The sequence below is a fragment of the Oncorhynchus gorbuscha genome, unplaced genomic scaffold (assembly GCF_021184085.1).
Source record: "Oncorhynchus gorbuscha isolate QuinsamMale2020 ecotype Even-year unplaced genomic scaffold, OgorEven_v1.0 Un_scaffold_2252, whole genome shotgun sequence".
Lineage (NCBI taxonomy): Eukaryota > Metazoa > Chordata > Actinopteri > Salmoniformes > Salmonidae > Oncorhynchus > Oncorhynchus gorbuscha.
In genome coordinates this window covers 20,329-43,792 of record NW_025746812.1, presented here as the reverse complement: position 1 = coordinate 43,792, position 23,464 = coordinate 20,329, and the positions used below count along the sequence as shown (strand labels likewise).

The 23,464-nt window shown below is 47.5% G+C and overlaps 1 pseudogene; it reads left to right on the top strand.

Moving 5' to 3' along the window:
- Nucleotides 1-23,464, top strand: part of LOC124025447 — a 76,783-nt pseudogene that overhangs the window by 41,586 nt on the left and 11,733 nt on the right.

Sequence of the window (23,464 nt, the reverse complement as noted above, 5' to 3'; positions counted from 1 at the left end):
AATGATGGCCTAGGAACAGTGGGGTTAACTGGTCTAGGAACAGTGGGTTAACTGGTCTAGGAAGAGTGGGTTATCTGGTCTAGGAACAGTGGGTTAACTGGTCTAGTGGGTTAACTGGTCTAGTGGGTTAACTGGTCTAGTGGGTTAACTGGTCTAGTGGGTTAACTGGTCTAGTGGGTTAACTGGTCTAGTGGGTTAACTGGTCTAGGAACAGTGGGTTAACTGGTCTAGTGGGTTAACTGGTCTAGGAACAGTGGGGTTAACTGGTCTAGGAACAGTGGGTTAACTGGTCTAGGAACAGTGGGTTAACTGGTCTAGGAACAGTGGGTTAACTGGTCTAGGAACAGTGGGTTAACTGGTCTAGGAACAGGGGGTTAACTGGTCTAGGAACAGGGGGTTAACTGGTCTAGGAACAGTGGGTTAACTGGTCTAGGAACAGTGGGTTAACTGGTCTAGGAACAGTGGGTTAACTGGTCTAGGAACAGTGGGTTAACTGGTCTAGGAACAGGGGGTTAACTGGTCTAGGAACAGTGGGTTAACTGGTCTAGGAACAGTGGGTTAACTGGTCTAGGAACAGGGGGTTAACTGGTCTAGGAACAGTGGGTTAACTGGTCTAGGAACAGTGGGTTAACTGGTCTAGGAACAGTGGGTTAACTGGTCTAGGAACAGGGGTTAACTGGTCTAGGAACAGTGGGTTAACTGGTCTAGGAACAGTGGGTTAACTGGTCTAGGAACAGGGGTTAACTGGTCTAGGAACAGGGGTTAACTGGTCTAGGAACAGGGGGTTAACTGGTCTAGGAACAGGGGGTTAACTGGTCTAGGAACAGGGGGTTAACTGGTCTAGGAACAGGGGGTTAACTGGTCTAGGAACAGTGGGTTAACTGGTCTAGGAACAGTGGGTTAACTGGTCTAGGAACAGTGGGTTAACTGGTCTAGGAACAGGGGGTTAACTGGTCTAGGAACAGTGGGTTAACTGGTCTAGGAACAGTGGGTTAACTGGTCTAGGAACAGTGGGTTAACTGGTCTAGGAACAGTGGGTTAACTGGTCTAGGAACAGTGGTGTTAACCGCCTTGTTTGGGGCAGAACGACAGATTTTGACCTTGTCAGCTCGGGGATTGGATCTAGCAGTCTTTCGGGTTACTGGCCCAACTCTCTAACCACTAGGCTACCTGCTCTAACCACTAGGCTACCTGCTCTAACCACTAGGCTACCTGCTCTAACCACTAGGCTACCTGCTCTAACCACTAGGCTACCTGCTCTAACCACTAGGCTACCTGCTCTAACCACTAGGCTACCTGCTCTAACCACTAGGCTACCTGGTTCTAACCACTAGGCTACCTGGTTCTAACCACTAGGCTACCTGCTCTAACCACTAGGCTACCTGCTCTAACCACTAGGCTACCTGCTCTAACCACTAGGCTACCTGCTCTAACCACTAGGCTACCTGCTCTAACCACTAGGCTACCTGCTCTAACCACTAGGCTACCTGCTGATCAGCAGGGAGGCTGGGGACCAGGTAGCCTCACCAGTCAGGTCTCATCTGTGATGGATGTCATTTACTACGGAGCTGTGTGTTTGCAGACAAGACTGGATCAAGAGCCTGTCAGGGCCAAATAGATTTCTCCTGCAGTAGGCTACAGTAGTGCTTTCAACAGTGGGCTAAGTCTCCATCACTGACTAGATAGATATCTCCTCCAGCTCAGTATGTGATGTGTCTCCTCCAGCTCTATGTGATGTCTCCTCCAACTCAGTATGTGATGTGTCTCCTCTAGCTCCTGCTCTAGCTCAGTATGTGATGTGTCTCCTCCAGCTGCTCTCCAGCTCAGTATGTGATGTGTCTCCTACTCAGTATGTGATGTGTCTCCTCTAGCTCAGTATGTATGTGTCTCCTCCACTCAGTATGTGGTGTCTCCTCCAGCTCAGTATGTGATGTGTCTCCTCTAGCTCAGTATGTGATGTGTCTCCTCCAGCTCAGTATGTGATGTCTCCTCCAGCTCAGTATGTGATGTGTCTCCTCCAGCTCAGTATGTGATGTGTCTCCTCCAGCTCAGTATGTGATGTGTCTCCTCCAGCTCAGTATGTGATGTGTCTCCTCTAGCTCAGTATGTGATGTGTCTCCTCTAGCTCAGTATGTGATGTGTCTCCTCCAGCTCAGTATGTGATGTGTCTCCTCCAGCTCAGTATGTGATGTCTCCTCTAGCTCTGTATGTGATGTGTCTCCTCCAGCTCAGTATGTGATGTGTCTCCTCCAGCTCAGTATGTGATGTGTCTCCTCTAGCTCAGTATGTGATGTGTCTCCTCCAGCTCAGTATGTGATGTGTCTCCTCTAGCTCAGTATGTGATGTGTCTCCCTCCAGTCTCCTCTAGCTCAGTATGTGATGTGGCTCCTCCAGCTCAGATGATGTCTCCTCCAGCTCAGTATGTGATGTGTCTCCTCCAGCTCAGTATGTGATGTGTCTCCTCCAGCTCAGTATGTGATGTGTCTCCTCCAGCTCAGTATGTGATGTGTCTCCTCCAGCTCAGTATGTGATGTGTCTCCTCTAGCTCAGTATGTGATGTGTCTCCCTAGCTCAGTATGTGATGTGTCTCCTCCAGCTCAGTATGTGATGTGTCTCCTCTAGCTCAGTATGTGATGTGTCTCCTCCAGCTCAGTATGTGATGTGTCTCCTCCAGCTCAGTATGTGATGTGTCTCCTCCAGCTCAGTATGTGATGTGTCTCCTCCAGCTCAGTATGTGATGTGTCTCCTCTAGCTCAGTATGTGATGTGTCTCCTCCAGCTCAGTATGTGATGTGTCTCCTCCAGCTCAGTATGTGATGTGTCTCCTCCAGCTCAGTATCCAGTGTGATGTGTCTCCTCCAGCTCAGTATGTGATGTGTCTCCTCCAGCTCAGTATGTGATGTGTCTCCTCCAGCTCAGTATGTGATGTGTCTCCTCCAGCTCAGTATGTGATGTGTCTCCTCCAGCTCAGTATGTGATGTCTCCTCCAGCTCAGTATGTGATGTGTCTCCTCCAGCTCAGTATGTGATGTGTCTCCTCCAGCTCAGTATGTGATGTGTCTCCTCCAGCTCAGTATGTGATGTGTCTCCTCCAGCTCAGTATGTGATGTGTCTCCTCCAGCTCAGTATGTGATGTGTCTCCTCCAGCTCAGTATGTGATGTGTCTCCTCCAGCTCAGTAGTGATGTCTCCTCCAGCTGATGTGTCTCCTCCAGCTCAGTATGTGATGTGTCTCCTCCAGCTCAGTATGTGATGTCTCCTCCAGCTCAGTATGTGATGTGTCTCCTCCAGCTCAGTATGTGATGTGTCTCCTCCAGCTCAGTATGTGATGTGTCTCCTCCAGCTCAGTATGTGATGTGTCTCCTCCAGCTCAGTATGTGATGTGTCTCCTCCAGCTCAGTATGTGATGTGTCTCCTCTAGCTCAGTATGTGATGTGTCTCCTCCAGCTCAGTATGTGATGTGTCTCCTCCAGCTCAGTATGTGATGTGTCTCCTCCAGCTCAGTATGTGATGTGTCTCCTCCAGCTCAGTATGTGATGTGTCTCCTCCAGCTCAGTATGTGATGTGTCTCCTCCAGCTCAGTATGTGATGTCTCCTCCAGCTCAGTATGTGATGTGTCTCCTCCAGCTCAGTATGTGATGTGTCTCCTCCAGCTCAGTATGTGATGTGTCTCCTCTAGCTCAGTATGTGATGTGTCTCCTCAGCTCAGTATGTGATGTGTCTCCTCCAGCTCAGTATGTGATGTGTCTCCTCCAGCTCAGTATGTGATGTGTCTCCTCCAGCTCAGTATGTGATGTGTCTCCTCCAGCTCAGTATGTGATGTGTCTCCTCCAGCTCAGTATGTGATGTGTCTCCTCCAGCTCAGTATGTGATGTGTCTCCTCCAGCTCAGTATGTGATGTGTCTCCTCCAGCTCAGTATGTGATGTGTCTCCTCCAGCTCAGTATGTGATGTCTCCTCCAGCTCAGTATGTGATGTGTCTCCTCCAGCTCAGTATGTGATGTCTCCTCCAGCTCAGTATGTGATGTGTCTCCTCCAGCTCAGTATGTGATGTGTCTCCTCCAGCTCAGTATGTGATGTGTCTCCTCCAGCTCAGTATGTGATGTGTCTCCTCCAGCTCAGTATGTGATGTGTCTCCTCCAGCTCAGTATGTGATGTGTCTCCTCCAGCTCAGTATGTGATGTGTCTCCTCCAGCTCAGTATGTGATGTCTCCTCCAGCTCAGTATGTGATGTCTCCTCCAGCTCAGTATGTGATGTCTCCTCCAGCTCAGTATGTGATGTGTCTCCTCTCCATCTCTCCTCTCCATCTCTCCATCTCTCCTCTCCATCTCTCCATCTCTCCTCTCCATCTCTCCTCTCCATCTCTCCTCTCCATCTCTCCTCTTCATCTCTCCTCTTCATCTCTCCTCTTCATCTCTCCTCTCCATCTCTCCTCTCCATCTCTCCTCTCCATCTCTCCTCTCCATCTCTCCTCTCCATCTCTCCTCTCCATCTCTCCTCTCCATCTCTCCTCTCCATCTCTCCTCTCCATCTCTCCTCTCCATCTCTCCTCTCCATCTCCTCTCCATCTCTCCATCTCTCCATCTCTCCTCTCCATCTCTCCTCTCCATCTCTCCTCTCCATCTCTCCTCTCCATCTCTCCTCTCCATCTCTCCTCTTCATCTCTCCTCTTCATCTCTCCTCTTCATCTCTCCTCTTCATCTCTATCTGAATTTATTATGGTCCCAAGACCCACAACTGTTCTGCCTGCGGCTATGGAATCCTGACCTGTTCACCGGATGTGCTACCTGTGCCAGACCTATTATTTGACAATGCTGGTCATTTATGAACATTTGAACATCTTGGCCATGTTCTGTTATAATCTCCACCCGGCACAGCCAGAAGAGGACTGGCCACCCCTCATAGCCTGGTTCCTCTCTAGGTTTCTTCCTAGGTTTTGGCCTTTTCTAGGGAGTTTTTCCTAGCCAACATGCTTCTACATCTGCATTGCTTGCCGTTTGGGGTTTTAGGTTGGGTTTCTGTACAGCACTTTGAGATATCAGCTGAGGAACGAAGGGCTATATAAATACATTTGATTGGTTGGTTGATGAAGGGCTTTATAAATACATTTGATTTGATTGTCCTGAGTGATGCCAACAAGTCTTCAACATAACACAGCTTCATACATATGCATAGCACATATACACAGCACATATATACAGCACATATATACAGCACATATACACAGCACATATATACAGCACATATATATAGCACATATATATACATAGCACATATATACAGCACATATATACAGCACATATATACAGCACATATATACAGCACATATACAGCACATATACACAGCACATATACACAGCACATATATACAGCACATATATACAGCACATATATACAGCACATATATACAGCACATATATACAGCACATATATACAGCACATATATACAGCACATATATACAGCACATATATACAGCACATATATACAGCACATATATACATAGCACATATATACATAGCACATATATACAGCACATATATACAGCACATATATACAGCACATATATACAGCACATATATACAGCACATATATACAGCACATATATACAGCACATATATACAGCACATATATACAGCACATATATACAGCACATATATACAGCACATATATACAGCACATATATACATAGCACATATATACATAGCACATATATACAGCACATATATACAGCACATATACACAGCACATATACACAGCACATATACACAGCACATATACACAGCACATATATACAGCACATATATACAGCACATATATACAGCACATACATAGAGATGGATGTTTTAACAAGCTCTACCAGGTGAAAAATCCCTCTAAGGTGGTCTGTCTGCCTGCCTGCCGTTCTGTCTGTCTGTCTGCTGTTCTGTCTGTCTGTCTGCCTGCCTGCCGTTCAGTCTGCCTGCCTGCCTGCCGTTCTGTCTGCCTGTCTGCCTGTCTGCCTGTCTGCCGTTCTGTCTGTCTGTCTGCCGTTCTGTCTGTCTGTCTGCCTGCCTGCCGTTCTGTCTGCCTGTCTGTCTGCCGTTCTGTCTGTCTGTCTGCCTGCCTGCCTGCCGTTCTGTCTGCCTGTCTGCCTGCCTGCCATTCTGTCTGTCTGTCTGCCTGCCTGCCGTTCTGTCTGCCTGCCTGCCGTTCAGTCTGCCTGCCTGCCGTTCTGCCTGCCTGTCTGCCGTTCAGTCTGCCTGCCTGTCTGCCGTTCTGCCTGCCTGTCTGCCGTTCTGCCTGTCTGTCTGCCGTTCTGTCTGTCTGCCGTTCTGTCTGTCTGCCGTTCTGTCTGTCTGCCGTTCTGTCTGTCTGCCGTTCTGTCTGTCTGCCGTTCTGTCTGTCTGCCGTTCTGTCTGTCTGCCGTTCTGTCTGTCTGCCGTTCTGTCTGTCTGCCGTTCTGTCTGTCTGCCGTTCTGCCTGTCTGCCGTTCTGCCGTTCTGCCTGTCTGCCGTTCTGCCTGTCTGCCGTTCTGCCTGTCTGCCGTTCTGCCTGTCTGCCGTTCTGCCTGCCTGTCTGCCTGTCTGCCGGTCTGCCTGTCTGCCTGTCTGTCTGTCTGCCGTTCTGCCGTTCTGCCTGTCTGCCGTTCTGCCGTTCTGCCGTTCTGCCTGTCTGCCGTTCTGCCGTTCTGCCGTTCTGCCTGTCTGCCTGTCTGCCTGTCTGCCTGTCTGCCTGTCTGCCTGTCTGCCTGTCTGCCTGTCTGCCTGTCTGCCGTTCTGCCGGTCTGCCGGTCTGCCGGTCTGCCTGTCTGCCTGTCTGCCTGTCTGCCTGTCTGCCTGTCTGCCTGTCTGCCTGTCTGCCTGTCTGCCTGTCTGCCTGTCTGCCTGTCTGCCTGTCTGCCTGTCTGCCGTTCTGTCTCTTTCAAATGTTTTATTTTAAACTAACTGAGATATACTGGGGGAGTTATGCTAATGACGATCTTGATCACCTATCTAGTGTGGAGGCTGTCTAGTGTGGAGGCTGTCTAGTGTGGAGGCTGTCTAGTGTGGAGGCTGTCTAGTGTGGAGGCTGTCTAGTGTGGAGGCTGTCTAGTGTGGAGGCTGTCTAGCGTGGAGGACCGTCTAGCGTGGAGGACCGTCTAGCGTGGAGGACCGTCTAGCGTGGAGGACCGTCTAGCGTGGAGGACCGTCTAGCGTGGAGGACCGTCTAGCGTGGAGGACCGTCTAGCGTGGAGGACCGTCTAGCGTGGAGGACCGTCTAGCGTGGAGGACCGTCTAGCGTGGAGGACCGTCTAGCGTGGAGGACCGTCTAGCGTGGAGGACCGTCTAGCGTGGAGGACCGTCTAGCGTGGAGGACCGTCTAGCGTGGAGGACCGTCTAGACAGTCTAGCGTAGAGGACCGTCTAGCGTGGAGGACCGTCTAGACCGTCTAGCGTAGAGGACCGTCTAGACCGTCTAGCGTGGAGGACCGTCTAGCATAGAGGACCGTCTAGCGTAGAGGACCGTCTAGACCGTCTAGCGTAGAGGACCGTCTAGCATAGAGGACCGTCTAGCGTAGAGGACCGTCTAGACCGTCTAGCGTGGAGGACCGTCTAGCGTAGAGGACCGTCTAGCGTAGAGGACCGTCTAGCGTAGAGGACCGTCTAGCGTAGAGGACCGTCTAGCGTAGAGGACCGTCTAGACCGTCTAGCGTAGAGGACCGTCTAGCGTAGAGGACCGTCTAGACCGTCTAGTGTAGAGGACCGTCTAGACCGTCTAGCGTAGAGGACCGTCTAGCGTAGAGGACCGTCTAGACCGTCTAGCGTAGAGGACCGTCTAGACCGTCTAGCGTAGAGGACCGTCTAGACCGTCTAGCGTAGAGGACCGTCTAGACCGTCTAGCGTAGAGGACCGTCTAGACCGTCTAGCGTAGAGGACCGTCTAGACCGTCTAGCGTAGAGGACCGTCTAGACCGTCTAGCGTAGAGGACCGTCTAGACCGTCTAGCGTAGAGGACCGAGGACCGTCTAGCGTAGAGGACTAGACCGTCTAGCGTAGAGGACCGTCTAGACCGTCTAGCGTAGAGGACCGTCTAGCGTAGAGGACCGTCTAGCGTAGAGGACCGTCTAGACCGTCTAGCGTAGAGGACCGTCTAGCGTGGAGGACCGTCTAGCGTGGAGGACCGTCTAGCGTAGAGGACTGTCTAGACCGTCTAGCGTGGAGGGCCGTCTAGACCGTCTAGCGTGGAGGGCCGTCTAGCGTAGAGGACCGTCTAGTGTAGAAGACCGTCTAGTGTAGAAATCCTGTCTTCCTGTTCCTCTCATTCAGTCCAAAAGGTTTGTGTCAGATGTTGTTGAACAGAGCTGACATCTTTCCTCTAAAAGTCAGGCTGTCATTGTAAATCACAGTTAGATGTGAATAAAGGGGAAACATCTGTCCTCTCTTTTGTCTGTTCTGTCTCGTATAGTGGGTCTGTTGGGTCTGTCCTCTCTTCTATCTGTTATGTCTCGTATAGTGGTTCTGTTGGGTCTGTTGTAGTAACATCTGTCTGTCCTCTCTTCTGTCTGTTCTGTCTCGTATAGTGGATCTGTTGTAGTAACACATCTGTCTGTCCTCTCTTCTGTTTATGTCTCGTATAGTGGATCTGTTGGGCCTGCTGAAGTGGCGCTCCAACACCAGCCTGCTACAGCAGAACCTCCGACAGCTGATGAAGGTCGAGGGAGGAGAGGTCGTCAAGGTGAGAGATCAAAATTCATAGGTAACACAATATGAACCATTAGGAGTTTTTTTATTTTATTTTTTATTTATTTATTTATACACACCCCTGTTCTCAACAGCACCAGTATATAGAAACGCTCAGACCAAGTTTATCCACCCAACGGGATGCTGAACAGACAGACCTGTTCTCAACAGCACCAGTATATAGAAACGCTCAGACCAAGTTTATCCACCCAACGGGATGCTGAACAGACAGACCTGTTCTCAACAGCACCAGTATATAGACCCCACTGAAGGTGAAGTGTCCTCCTTCTCTCTGAACATTACGTCTTTGTTGCTAGGCAGGAAGTTAATTGATCTGGGTAATAAACTGTTCCTTCTCCCTTAATGTGACCTGACCTGGACCTCCATTCCTCACTACTCCACATCTCTCCACCAAGAAGAAGGCTCTGTTGCGCCTTCTTCACAACGCTGTCTGTGTGAAGGGACCATTTCAGGTCGTCAGTGACGTGCACGCCGAGGAACTTGAAGCTTTTGACCCTCTCCGCTGCTGCCCCGTCGATGGGGACGTGCTCTTTCTGCTGTCCTCCGTAGTCTACGATCAGCTCCTTGGTTTTGTTGACGTTGAGGGAGTGGTTATTTTCCTGGCACCACTCTGCCAGGGCTCTCACCTCCTCCCAGTAGGATGTCTCGGCAGGGTTGGTAATCAGGCTTAACTCTGTTGTCGTCAGCAAACATGATGATTAATTTTACGCCATTCATGGGTGAACACAGAGTACAGGAAGGGGCTGAGCACCCACCCCTGTGGGGCTCACCTTGTTCAGGATCAGCGTGGCAGAGGTATTGTTGCCTACCTTCACCTCTTGGGTTCGGCCCGTCAGGAAGTCCAACACCCAGTTGCACAGGACAGAGTTCAGACCCAAGGCCTTGAGCTTAATGATGAGCTTTTGCAATTGAAGTGAGTTGTAACACGTTGTTGTTTCTTGTCGTTGTAGTTTCTGCAGGACACCCTTGATGCCCTGTTTAACATTATGATGGAGAACTCAGACAGTGACACGTTTGACACCCTGGTGTTTGATTCCTTGGTAAGTACAGGTTGTTTTTTATAACACACACACACATTAAATATTTGATTTTGTTCTGTTTCGTGTGTGAGGATATTATACTGTTATACCAGACTGTGGCGGTGTGCCCGTATCATACAGCTATGACTCATACACATTACTAATGTGTGCGTGTGTTGTCAGAGAGAAAGTTGACATAGATTCACTGTATCCCGTGTGGACAAACAGAATACAGAAAAGTTGTCCCAGATTGTCTCTCTGCCTCTGGTCTGCCTCAGGCATTGTGTGGTTTTGAAAGAAGGCTAAATACACACCTTACCACCGTTAGGAATGTTAGCTATGTGCCAGAGACAAGACAGGTCCTGGGTTAGAGACAACCAGAGGACAGGGAGGCCTACCTGTTGGGAGGCTAAATACACACCTTACCACCGTTAGGAATGTTATCTATGTGCCAGAGACAAGACAGGTCCTGGGTTAGAGACAACCAGAGGACAGGGAGGCCTACCTGTTGGGAGGCTAAATACACACCTTACCACCGTTAGGAATGTTAGCTATGTGCCAGAGACAAGACAGGTCCTGGGTTAGAGACAACCAGACAGGACAGGGAGGCCTACCTGTTGGGAGGCTAAATACACACCTTACCACCGTTAGGAATGTTATCTATGTGCCAGAGACAAGACAGGTCCTGGGTTAGAGACAACCAGAGGACAGGGAGGCCTACCTGTTGGGAGGCTAAATACACACCTTACCACCGTTAAGGAATGTTATCTATGTGCCAGAGACAAGACAGGTCCTGGGTTAGAGACAACCAGAGGACAGGGAGGCCTACCTGTTGGGAGGCTAAATACACACCTTACCACCGTTAGGAATGTTAGCTATGTGCCAGAGACAAGACAGGTCCTGGGTTAGAGACAACCAGAGGACAGGGAGGCCTACCTGTTGGGAGGCCTACCTGTTGGGAGGCTAAATACACACCTTACCACCGTTAGGAATGTTATCTATGTGCCAGAGACAAGACAGGTCCTGGGTTAGAGACAACCAGAGGACAGGGAGGCCTACCTGTTGGGAGGCTAAATACACACCTTACCACCTAAGGAATGTTATCTATGTGCCAGAGACAAGACAGGTCCTGGGTTAGAGACAACCAGAGGACAGGGAGGCCTACCTGTTGGGAGGCTAAATACACACCTTACCACCGTTAGGAATGTTAGCTATGTGCCAGAGACAAGACAGGTCCTGGGTTAGAGACAACCAGAGGACAGGGAGGCCTACCTGTTGGGAGGCCTACCTGTTGGGAGGCCTACCTGTTGGGAGGCTAAATACACACCTTACCACCGTTAAGGAATGTTAGCTATGTGCCAGAGACAAGACAGGTCCTGGGTTAGAGACAACCAGAGGACAGGGAGGCCTACCTGTTGGGAGGCTAAATACACACCTTACCACCATTAAGGAATGTTATCTATGTGCCAGAGACAAGACAGGTCCTGGGTTAGAGGACAGGGAGGCCTAGCTGTCGGGGAGGCCTAGCTGTCGGGGAGGCCTAGCTGTCGGGGAGGCCTAGCTGTCGGGGAGGCCTAGCTGTCGGGGAGGCCTAGCTGTCGGGGAGGCCTAGCTGTCGGGGAGGCCTAGCTGTCGGGGAGGCCTAGCTGTCGGGGAGGCCTAGCTGTCGGGGAGGCAGCTGTCGGGGAGGCCTGCTTGGGAGGCCTAGCTGTCGGGGACCTGTTCGGGGAGGCCTGCTTGGGAGGCCTAGCTGTTGGGAGGCCTAGCTGTTGGGAGGCCTACCCTCGGCAGCTGTTGGGAGGCCTACCTGTTCTGACCTGTTGGGAGCTGTTGGGAGGCCTACCCTAGCTGTTGGGAGGCCTACCCTAGCTGTTGGGAGGCCTACCCTAGCTGTTGGGAGGCCTACCCTAGCTGTTGGGAGGCCTACCCTAGCTGTTGGGAGGCCTACCCTAGCTGTTGGGAGACCTACCTAGCTGTTGGGAGGCCTACCCTAGCTGTTGGGAGGCCTACCCTAGCTGTTGGGAGGCCTACCCTAGCTGTTGGGAGGCCTACCCTAGCTGTTGGGAGGCCTACCCTAGCTGTTGGGAGGCCTACCCTAGCTGTTGGGAGGCCTACCCTAGCTGTTGGGAGGCCTACCCTAGCTGTTGGGAGGCCTACCCTAGCTGTTGGGAGGCCTACCCTAGCTGTTGGGAGGCCTACCCTAGCTGTTGGGAGGCCTACCCTAGCTGTTGGGAGGCCTACCCTAGCTGTTGGGAGGCCTACCCTAGCTGTTGGGAGGCCTAGCTGTTGGGAGGCCTAGCTGTTGGGAGGCCTAGCTGTTGGGAGGCCTAGCTGTTGGGAGGCCTAGCTGTTGGGAGGCCTAGCTGTTGGGAGGCCTACCTAATAGATAACATTCCACTGAATGAAGTATTTGAGCCATCAGACTGTAGTCTATACCACAGATAAGTTACATCACAGGGTGGATCGTTAGTTGGATATTACACACACACACACACACACACACACACACACACACACACACACACACACACACACACACACACACACACACACACACACACACACACACACACACACACACACACACACACACACACACACACACACACACACATCGTGCATGAGATCCTACAGCCCATGTATTTTCCTGCCAGACACAGTCTTAATTACGACACATCTCTCTAAAGCTGAGAGAAGTAGTCGACTAAATAGCTCTACATTAATAGAGCTGTTTCTCGTACTATATAATATGAAATCATCATCATCAATGTCTTTTTGTAGCTATTTCATTGATTTGAACTTCTGACGAACCTTTATTGTACAAAGCCTGTATCAGCAACTGTTATGTGATGTGGTTTTGTAATGGTCTACTCTGACTAGGAGATTACCAGCCGGCTCCTCTTATCCAGAGAGAAACTACAGAGAGGAAGGACGACTAACTGCGTCTTAGATTATCTGGGGGGGGGGGAAGAATATAGAATAGAGAGAAAATTGGCTTTTCATTATTTCCAATCTCATTTAATTTCCAATCTCTCTCTCTCCCTTTTTTTTGTCCATTTTCAACGAAAGAAAGAAAAGGTCTAGTTTTGCCTCCCGACTCTTGTGACTGTGAGGTTTGTGTTTGTAAGGTTTGTGACTGTAAGGTTTGTGTTTGTAAGGTTTGTGACTGTAAGGTTTGTGTTTGTAATGACTGGTGTTTCTGTTTTGATCCTGGCAGGTATTCATAATTGGACTCATTGCAGACAGAAAGTTTCAGCACTTTAACCCCGTCCTTGAGACCTACATCAGGAAGCATTTCAGTGCTACTCTGGCGTACACGTGAGTAGCAGCTTATTACTGCTGGAGAAATGTACTGAGTGGACAAAACATTAGGAACACCTGCTCCTTCCGTGATATAGACTGACCGGGTGAATCCAAAGTCATGTGTCCTCCGATACACAACCCAACCAAGCCGCACTGCTTCTTAACACAGCGCCACCCAACCAAGCCGCACTGCTTCTTAACACAGCGCCACCCAACCAAGCGCCACCCAGCTCCACCCAACCAAGCCGCACTGCTTCTTAACACAGCGCCACCCAACCAAGCCGCACTGCTTCTTAACACAGCGCCACCCAACCAAGCGCCACCCAGCGCCACCCAACCCAGCGCCACCCAACCAAGCGCCACCCAACCAAGCGCCACCCAACCAAGCGCCACCCAACCAAGCCGCACTGCTTCTTAACACAGCGCCACCCAACCAAGCCGCACTGCTTCTTAACACAGCGCCACCCAACCAAGCCGCACTGCTTCTTAACACAGCGCCACCCAACCAAGCGCCACCCAGCGCCACCCAACCCAGCGCCACCCAACCAAGCGCCACCCAACCAAGCGCCACCCAACCAAGCCGCACTGCTTCTTAACACAGCGCCACCCAACCAAGCCGCACTGCTTCTTAACACAGCGCCACCCAACCAAGCCTCACTGCTTCTTAACACAGCGCCACCCAACCAAGCCGCACTGCTTCTTAACACAGCGCCACCCAACCAAGCCGCACTGCTTCTTAACACAGCGCCACCCAACCAAGCCGCACTGCTTCTTAACACAGCGCCATCCAACCCGCCGCACCAATGTGTCGGAGGAAACACCTGGCAACCTTGGTTAGCGCGCACTGCGCCCGGCCCGCCGCAGGAGTCGCTGGTGCGCGATGAGACAAGGATTTCCCTCCCGGCCAAACCCTCCCTAACCCGGAGCGAAGCTCGGCCAATTGTGCGTCGCCCCACAGACCTACCGGTTACGGCCGGTTACGACAGAGCCTGGGCGCGAACCCAGAGTGTCTGCTGGCACAGCTGGCGCTGCAGTACCGTGCTAAACTACTATGTAGGAGGGGAGAGAAGGGGAGGCCTCTCATCTTTTTAAGTGGGAGAACTTGCACAATTGGTGGCTGACTAAATACTTTTTTGCCCCACTGTGTGTGTGTGTGTGTGTGTGTGTGTGTGTGTGTGTGTGTGTGTGTGTGTGTGTGTGTGTGTGTGTGTGTGTGTGTGTGTGTGTGTGTGTGTGTGTGTGTGTGTGTGTGTGTGTGTGTGTGTGTGTGTGTGTGTGTGTGTGTGTGTATATATGTATATATGTGTGTGTGTATATGTATATATGTGTGTGTGTATATGTATCTAAATATATATGTGTGTGTGTGTGTGTGTGTGTGTGTGTGTGTGTGTGTGTGTGTAAATATATATGTACATGTGTATATATGTGTATATATGTGTGTATATGTATCTAAATATATATGTACATGTGTATGTTGTTCAGGAAGCTGACCAAGGTTCTGAAGAACTATGTGGAGAATGCAGAGAGGCTGACAGAACAGCTGCTGAAGGCCATTAAAGCTCTGGAGTACATATTCAAGTTTATAGTGCGTTCCAGGGTCCTCTTCAACCAGTAAGTGTAGACACACACACACTATATACACCTATACACCCCTATATACACACACACCTATATACACACACACCTATATACACCCCTATATACACCCCTATATACACCCTATATACCCCTATATACACACTCCCCCCTATACACCATACACACACACACCCCTATATACACCTATATACCCCTATATACCCCTACACACCCCTATATATACACCTCTATACACACACACCCTATATACACACCCCTATATACACCTATACACACACACCCCTATATACACCCCTATATACACCCCTATATACACACACCCCTATATACACCCCTATATACACCCCTATATACACCCCTATATACACCCCCTATACACCCCTATATACACCCCTATACCCCTATATACACCCCTATACCCCCCTATACACCCCTATACACCCCTATATACACCCCTATACCCCCTATACACACCCATATACACCCCTATATACACCCCTATACACACACACCCCTATACACCCCTATATACACCCCTATACACACACACACCCCTATATACACCCTATATACACCCCTATATACACCCCTATACCCCTATACACACCCCTATACACCCCTATATACACCCCTATACACACACACCCCTATACACCCCTATACACCCCTATATACACCCCTATACACACACACCCCTATATACACCCCTATACACACCCATATACCCCCTACACACCCCTACACACCCCTACACCCCCTACACACCCCCACACCTGTAACCATTGACAGTAGGAAGTACATGCTGTGTAATATACTGCAGGGCCTTCACAATGTATTCATACCCCTACACCCCTCTACACCCCCTATACCCACCCTACACCCCCTATACCCCCCTATACCCCCCTATACCCCCCTACACACCCCTATACCCCCTACACCCCCTACACCTGTAACCATTGACAGTAGGAAGTACATGGTATGTAATATACTACAGGGCCTTCACAATGTATTCATACCCCTCTACACCCCCTATACCCACCCTACACCCCCTACACACCCCTACACCCCGCCTACACACCCCTACACACCCCTACACACCCCTATACCCACCCTACACACCCCTACATCGCCCTACACCCCCTACACACCCCTACACCCCCTATACACCCCTACACCCCCTACACACCCCTATACCCCCTACACCCCCGACACCCCTCTACACCCCGACACCCCTCTACACCCCCTACACCCCTACACACCCCTATACCCCCTACAGGGCCCCCCCCCTATACCCCCTACACCCCCTACACACCCCTACACACCCCCGACACCCTCTACACCCCCTACACACCCCTACACCCCCTATACCCACCCTACACCCCTACACACCCCTACACACCCCTACACCCCCTATACCCCCTACATCCCCCTACACCCCCTATACCCCCTATACACCCCTACACACCCCTACACACCCCTACACCCCTACACACCCCTACACCCCCTACACCCCTACACACCCCTACACACCCCTACACCCCTACACACCCCTACACCCCCTACACACCCCTATACCCCCTACACACCCCTACACCCCCTACACACCCCTACACCCCTACACACCCCTATACCCCCTACACCCCCTACACCCCCTACACCCCCTACACACCCCTATACCCCCTACACCCCCTACACCCCCTACACACCCCTACACACCCCTATACCCCTACACCCCCTACACCCCCTACACACCCCTACACCCCCTACACACCCCTACACACCCCTACACACCCCTATACCCCCCTACACACCCCTACACCTGTAACCATTGACAGTAGGAAGTACATGCTGTGTAATATACTACAGGGCCTTCACAATGTATTCATACCCCTACACCCCTCTACACCCCCTATACCCACCCTACACCCCCTATACCCACCCTACACCCCCGACACCCCTATACCCCCTACACCCCCTATACCCCCTACACCCCCTACACCTGTAACCATTGACAGTAGGAAGTACATGCTGTGTAATATACTACAGGGCCTTCACAATGTATTCACACCCCTACCCCCCCTACACCCCCTACACCCCCTACCCCCCCCTACACCCCTATACCCCCTATACCCCCTACACACCCCTACACCCTACACACCCCTACACCCCCTCTACACCCCCCTACACCCCCTACACCCCCTATACCCCCTATACACCCCTACACACCCCTACACCCCCTACACACCCCTACACACCCCTACACCCCCTACACACCCCTACACCCCTCTACACCCCCTATACCCCCTACACACCCCCACACCTGTAACCATTGACAGTAGGAAGTACATGCTGTGTAATATACTGCAGGGCCTCCACAATGTATTCATACCCTCTGACTTATTCCACCTTTTTGTTGTGTTACAGACTGATTTTAAAATGGATTTAATAGATGTTTTTATCTCTCCCCTCTACACACAATACCCCATATTGACACATTTTTGTGCAAATGTTTGGAAAATGAAATACAGAAATATCTCATTTTCGTAAGTATCCGTACTCCTGAGTTATAATCGCTGCCAACAGTGATTCTAACTGTGAGTCTTTCTGGGTAAATCTCTAAGAGCTTTGCAGACCTGGATTGTACAATATTTGCACACTGTTCATTTTTAAATTCTTCAAACTCTGTCAAGTTTGGTTGCTGATCATTGCTAGACAGCCATTTTCAAGTCTTGACATGGATTTTCAAGCCGATTTCAGTCGAAACTTAAACTTGGCCCCTCAGGAACATTCCATGTCATCTTGGAAAGCAACTCCAGTGTCGATTTGACCTTTTGAGGTTATTGTCCTGCTTTAAGGTGAATTACTCTCCCAGTGTCCTTTGGAAAGCAGACTGAACCAGGTTTAGCCTGTGCTTACCTCTGTTTTCTTTATTTTTATGCCAAAGATCTCTCTAGTCCTTGCCGATGACAAGCATACCCATAACATGATGCAGCCAATACCACCATGCTTGAAAATATTTAGTGTGGATTTGCCCAAAACAGAACTCTTTTGTATTCAGATGATAAAGTTGACTTCTTTTCCAAAGGTTTTGCAGTTTTACTTTAGTGCCTTATTGCAAACAGGATATATGTTTGGAAAATTTCATTTTGTACTACAGGCTTCCTTCTTTTCATTCTGTCTTTTAGGTTATTATTGTGGAGTAACTGCAATGTTGTTGATCCGTCCTCAGTTTTCTCCTATCGGAGCCATTAAACTCTGTTACTGTCACAAGTCACAATTAGCCTCATGGTAAAATCCCTGAGTGGTTTCCTTCCTCTCCGGCAACTGAGTTAGGAAGTACGCCTGTATGTTTGTAGTGAGGCGGTATATTGATACACCATCCAAAGTGTCATTAATAACTTCACCATGTTGCTCAAAGGGATATTCAATGTCTGCTTTTAATTAGTTTTTCCCATCTACCAATAGGTTCCTTTCTTTGCGAGGCATTGGAAAAACCTCCCTGGTCTTTGTGGTTGAATCTGTGTTTGAAATTCACTGCTTGACTGAGGGACATTACAGATAATTGTATGTGTTGGGGGTAGTCATTAAAAATGTTAAACGCTGTTATTGCACCCAGAGTCCATGCAACTGATTACTGTTAATTGTTAAGCACATTTTTTTACTCCTGAACTTATTTGGTCTCGTCATAACAAAGGGGTTGAATACTTATCGACTCATTATTATGTCTGAAAACATCATTCCATTTTTAACATGAATGTGGTATTGTTGTGTAGGACCGTGACACAACGTCTCCATTGAATTCATTTTAAACTGAGGCTGTAATGAAACAAAATGTGGACAAGGTCAAGTAATGTGGATAGTTTCTGAAGGCCCCGTAAATCATTATGTCGCCGTTACTCTACCCCTGTGAAACAGTGCCATAGAACAACTATAACTACCTCCATACAGTAACTACCACCATACAGTAACTATAACTACCTCCATACAGTAACTACCACCATACAGTAACTATAACTACCTCCATACAGTAACTACCACCATACAGTAACTATAACTACCTCCATACAGTAACTACCACCATACAGTAACTATAACTACCTCCATACAGTAACTACCACCATACAGTAACTATAACTACCACCATACAGTAACTACCACCATACAGTAACTATAACTACCACCATACAGTAACTATAACTACCACCATACAGTAACTATAACTACCACCATACAGTAACTATAACTACCACCATACAGTAACTATAACTACCACCATACAGTAACTATAACTACCACCATACAGTAACTATAACTACCTCCATACAGTAACTACCACCATACAGTAACTATAACTACCTCCATACAGTAACTACCACCATACAGTAACTATAACTACCTCCATACAGTAACTACCACCATACAGTAACTATAACTACCTCCATACAGTAACTACCACCATACAGTAACTATAACTACCACCATACAGTAACTACCACCATACAGTAACTATAACTACCACCATACAGTAACTATAACTACCACCATACAGTAACTATAACTACCACCATACAGTAACTACCTCCATACAGTAACTACCACCATACACTAACTACCACCGTACAGTAACTACCACCATACAGTAACTATAACTACCTCCATACAGTAACTACCACCATACAGTAACTATAACTACCACCATACAGTAACTACCACCATACAGTAACTATAACTACCTCCATACAGTAACTACCACCATACAGTAACTATAACTACCACCATACAGTAACTACCACCATACAGTAACTATAACTACCTCCATACAGTAACTACCTCCATACAGTAACTATAACTACCACCATACAGTAACTACCACCATACAGTAACTATAACTACCTCCATACAGTAACTACCACCATACAGTAACTACCACCATACAGTAACTACCTCCATACATTAACTACCACCATACAGTAACTATAACTACCAACATACAGTAACTACCACCATACAGTAACTACCACCATACAGTAACTATAACTACAGTAACTACCACCATACAGTAACTACCACCATACAGTAACTACCACCATACAGTAACTACCTCCATACAGTAACTACCACCATACAGTAACTATAACTACCACCATACAGTAACTATAACTACCACCATACAGTAACTACCACCATACAGTAACTACCACCATACAGTAACTAACAGTAACTATAACTACCACCATACAGTAACTACCACCATACAGTAACTATAACTACCACCATACAGTAACTACCACCATACAGTAACTACCACTACCACCATACAGTAACTACCACCATACAGTAACTACCACCATACAGTAACTACCACCATACAGTAACTACCTCCATACAGTAACTACCACCATACAGTAACTATAACTACCTCCATACAGTAACTACCACCATACAGTAACTATAACTACCTCCATACAGTAACTACCACCATACAGTAACTATAAACTACAGTAACACCTCCATACAGTAACTACCACCATACAGTAACTATAACTACCTCCATACAGTAACTACCACCATACAGTAACTATAACTACCTCCACAGTAATACCACCATACAGTAACTATAACTACTCCATACAGTAACTACCACCATACAGTAACTATAACTACCTCCATACAGTAACTACCACCATACAGTAACTATAACTACCTCCATACAGTAACTACCACCATACAGTAACTATAACTACCTCCATACAGTAACTACCACCATACAGTAACTATAACTACCACCATACAGTAACTACCACCATACAGTAACTATAACTACCACCATACAGTAACTATAACTACCACCATACAGTAACTATAACTACCACCATACAGTAACTACCTCCATACAGTAACTAACTACCACTACCATACAGTAACTACCACCATACAGTAACTACCTCCATACAGTAACTACCACCATACAGTAACTATAACTACCACCATACAGTAACTACCACCATACAGTAACTATAACTACCTCCATACAGTAACTACCACCATACAGTAACTATAACTACCACCATACAGTAACTACCACCATACAGTAACTATAACTACCTCCATACAGTAACTACCTCCATACAGTAACTATAACTACCACCATACAGTAACTACCACCATACAGTAACTATAACTACCTCCATACAGTAACTACCACCATACAGTAACTACCACCATACAGTAACTACCTCCATACATTAACTACCACCATACAGTAACTATAACTACCAACATACAGTAACTACCACCATACAGTAACTACCACCATACAGTAACTATAACTACCACCATACAGTAACTACCACCATACAGTAACTACCACCATACAGTAACTACCACCATACAGTAACTACCTCCATACAGTAACTACCACCATACAGTAACTATAACTACCACCATACAGTAACTATAACTACCACCATACAGTAACTACCACCATACAGTAACTACCACCATACAGTAACTACCACCATACAGTAACTATAACTACCACCATACAGTAACTACCACCATACAGTAACTATAACTACCACCATACAGTAACTACCACCATACAGTAACTACCACTACCACCATACAGTAACTACCACCATACAGTAACTACCACCATACAGTAACTACCACCATACAGTAACTACCTCCATACAGTAACTACCACCATACAGTAACTATAACTACCTCCATACAGTAACTACCACCATACAGTAACTATAACTACCTCCATACAGTAACTACCACCATACAGTAACTATAACTACCTCCATACAGTAACTACCTCCATACAGTAACTACCACCATACAGTAACTATAACTACCTCCATACAGTAACTACCACCATACAGTAACTATAACTACCTCCATACAGTAACTACCACCATACAGTAACTATAACTACCACCATACAGTAACTACCACCATACAGTAACTATAACTACCACCATACAGTAACTATAACTACCACCATACAGTAACTATAACTACCACCATACAGTAACTACCTCCATACAGTAACTAACATACACTAACTACCATACAGTAACTACCACCATACAGTAACTATAACTACCTCCATACAGTAACTACCACCATACAGTAACTATAACTACCACCATACAGTAACTACCACCATACAGTAACTACCTCCATACAGTAACTACCACCATACAGTAACTATAACTACCACCATACAGTAACTACCACCATACAGTAACTATAACTACCTCCATACAGTAACTACCTCCATACAGTAACTATAACTACCACCATACAGTAACTACCACCATACAGTAACTATAACTACCTCCATACAGTAACTACCACCATACAGTAACTACCACCATACAGTAACTACCTCCATACATTAACTACCACCATACAGTAACTATAACTACCAACATACAGTAACTACCACCATACAGTAACTACCACCATACAGTAACTATAACTACCACCATACAGTAACTACCACCATACAGTAACTACCACCATACAGTAACTACCACCATAACAGTAACCACCATACAGTAACTATAACTACCACCATACAGTAACTATAACTACCACCATACAGTAACTACCACCATACAGTAACTACCACCATACAGTAACTACCACCATACAGTAACTATAACTACCACCATACAGTAACTACCACCATACAGTAACTATAACTACCACCATACAGTAACTACCACCATACAGTAACTACCACTACCACCATACAGTAACTACCACCATACAGTAACTACCACCATACAGTAACTACCACCATACAGTAACTACCTCCATACAGTAACTACCACCATACAGTAACTATAACTACCACCATACAGTAACTATAACTACCACCATACAGTAACTACCACCATACAGTAACTACCTCCATACAGTAACTACCACCATACAGTAACTACCTCCATACAGTAACTACCACCATACAGTAACTACCACCATACAGTAACTATAACTACCACCATACAGTAACTATAACTACCACCATACAGTAACTATAACTACCACCATACAGTAACTACCACCATACAGTAACTACCACCATACAGTAACTACCTCCATACAGTAACTACCACCATACAGTAACTATAACTACCACCATACAGTAACTACCTCCATACAGTAACTACCTCCATACAGTAACTACCACCATACAGTAACTACCACCATACAGTAACTACCACCATACAGTAACTACCACCATACAGTAACTACCACCATACAGTAACTATAACTACCACCATACAGTAACTACCACCATACAGTAACTATAACTACCTCCATACAGTAACTACCACCATACAGTAACTACCACCATACAGTAACTACCACCATACAGTAACTACCACCATACAGTAACTATAACTACCACCATACAGTAACTACCACCATACAGTAACTACCTCCATACAGTAACTACCACCATACAGTAACTATAACTACCACCATACAGTAACTACCTCCATACAGTAACTACCACCATACAGTAACTACCACCATACAGTAACTATAACTACCACCATACAGTAACTACCACCATACAGTAACTATAACTACCACCATACAGTAACTACCACCATACAGTAACTATAACTACCACCATACAGTAACTACCACCATACAGTAACTACCACCATACAGTAACTACCTCCATACAGTAACTACCACCATACAGTAACTATAACTACCACCATACAGTAACTACCACCATACAGTAACTATAACTACCACCATACAGTAACTACCTCCATACAGTAACTACCACCAT